This window comes from Nansenia antarctica (assembly GCF_963989245.1).
Source record: "Nansenia antarctica genome assembly, chromosome: 6".
NCBI lineage: Eukaryota > Metazoa > Chordata > Actinopteri > Argentiniformes > Microstomatidae > Nansenia > Nansenia antarctica.
Genome location: NC_137676.1, coordinates 52092697 through 52095196, shown reverse-complemented (window position 1 = coordinate 52095196; position 2500 = coordinate 52092697).

Genomic DNA, 2500 nt, shown 5'->3' with positions numbered 1-2500 from the left:
GTGGAACCCCTCCTATTCCCCCCCCCCCCCCCGAAAGGGTCAAAGACTGAGGCCCAGGAGAACCAGGGGAACCAGGGGAACCAGGAGTACTGAGTGTTCATTAAGGGGCTTTTCCGGGCCTTTCGAGAAGAGCTGGGCGGACATCTTTGTTTTGGATGCCATGTTGGAGGGGGGGTGAAGGGGAGCGCGTCCGGAGCTGCTGACGTCATCTTTTTTTTCCGGACGGTTCTTCTTGGCGGTCACCAGAGTGGCTCCAGGGGGGATTCTGATTGGCTGATGGGTGAGATGGATGGATGAGACTGAGGGAGTAGGAGAAGAAGAACGGCTGGTCCTCCAGCGGAATGTGGACCTTGTGTTCTTCTTCTGCGGTACCCCCCCCCCCCCCCCCATCGACGTGGACTGTTCCAAAGGAACATTCTAGAAGACTTGTGAAGGAATTGTGTTCTGTGTTTTTTTTTTTTTTTTTTGCAACCGCATTCTATACCTGACAAGAGCATGGACTAACGAGAAGGAACCGCAAAAAACCCTATCTCTGTTTTGATTTTGTACTTTTTATTTATGCTTTTTTTCTTTTTTTCGGGACATATATTTATTTTATATATTTATTTATTTTGAGAATATATTTTTACAGGTAACACATACGATATAATAAAAAGAGATGCCATGAGAGATTTATTTTGTGCCCACGATGTACAGTGCATTTGATGTGTCCTTACCACACTGACTGAAGAAAGTATTTTCCTATGAGTTTAGACAATGGTTTGTTGTTAAAACGCGTCCATGTTTGCCTCTTATGTCATCAGAAAGAGCCTGACTTGAGGAATAAACCTGTTCAACTTCAAGCTGCATCTGTGTGTCTTCCTTCTTATAGCACTAGCGTCATTGTTATCAGTGTTTATTTGGGGCTTTTCAGACTAGGGGGGGAAACACTGTGAATTTCCACTTTGAAGAAAGGGGGATTGATACAATATCCTGAATGCCATCACACATGTAGTAGATTTGTGTTTTTTTTTTTTTTTACTTCAGAGAGTCATTCAAACGAAGCGCGAGAGAAAACAGGGTTGCTTTTCCCTTTCTCCTCCACCCTCGCCCTGGTGTTCAAACATGCGTCTCTGAGGATGAGAGGAGGCGTTGAGAGATCCGCTCGTCGACCGATACAAACAAATAAGTGACCTCAGAACCATTTCGCCGTCCCAACAAGCTTCTCCGGTGTCAGGATGAGAGGCTGAGAGGTGAACCGCAGACCTGGCTCCGTCCCAAACGACACCCTACTCTCTCTCCCCCCCCCCGTGCAGGACACTACTACTACGACTACTCCAGCTCACTACACAAGCGGCGCGCTATGTCAATTTCCTTAAGAGGGAACTACTTTATTGTCGATGTGTAGGGCTAGGGTTTTCTGGTGAAAAATCTGGCGCAAGGATATAACCATTGGCCATTCACTTGACCTGTCCACTTCTTGTCAATTCTCTCTCCCTCTCTCCCTGGCGATAGATAAACAGTAAAACTCCTGCCGACATGTTTCAAAAGGTCAAATAGGAATAGGAAAGAAGGTGTTATTGTCAGACACAAAGACACAAGGTGGACTCGGGGCTCTGCGTGGCTTTCCGTACTGTTCGTCGTACGTACACGCCTTTCTCCGTGCCTTTCCTCGACCGAAATCAAGAGGAGGTAAGGTCGTCTGCAGCCCACGTGCGCGCTCCTACTTGACAGACACCGCGGTTATTACACATCTGACTGGCAGCGTGAGCGAGGCGTGATGCTTCTGGCTTCTAGTTTCCGACCCCTTTGTGATTCATCCTCCTTTATCCTTTATGACACCGAAGAGGGAGTTGGCGCCCGAGAGTGAGCGGGTGTGTGTGTGTGAGTGTGTGTTTTTGTGTGTGTGTGTGTGCGCGCCCTTGCACGCGTGTGCGTTCCTGAGTATGTGTATGTGTGCGTGTGTGTGTGTGCGTGCATAACGTACATGCATGTCTGTCTGTGCACGCGCTTGTGTGTGTGTCTCTCTCTCTCTCTCTGTGTGTGTGTATCCTTTATGACACCTACCAGGGACTTGGCTGCGTGTCAGCTTGGCTCAGGTGCAGGAGAAGAGGAAGCATGCAGCAGGAGTAGGAGCAGGTCTGCTACACTGTGTCTGTTCTCCCAGGGGCCTATTGAGGAGCGTGTTTTTCCCGCACGTTTCCAAAATAAATCCGCTAGGATAGGGGCACAGTGTGTGAGAGAGATGAGAGGGGGGCCGGGGGGCCTGAGTACCAGCATGGAGATGAGAGAGACGGAGAGAGAGAGAGAGAGAGAGAGAGAGAGAGAGAGAGAGAGACGGAGAGAGAGAGAGAGAGAGAGAGAGAGAGAGAGAGACGGAGAGAGAGAGAGGACTTAAAGAGACCCAAAACAAGTGGGTTTGTCAGGTTTTGGGTTTTCTATAGTCATCTCAGATCTCTTTGAAAAGGTTTTTGTGGGGAGGCAGGTATATGTGTGTGTGTGTGTGTGTGTGTGTGTGTGT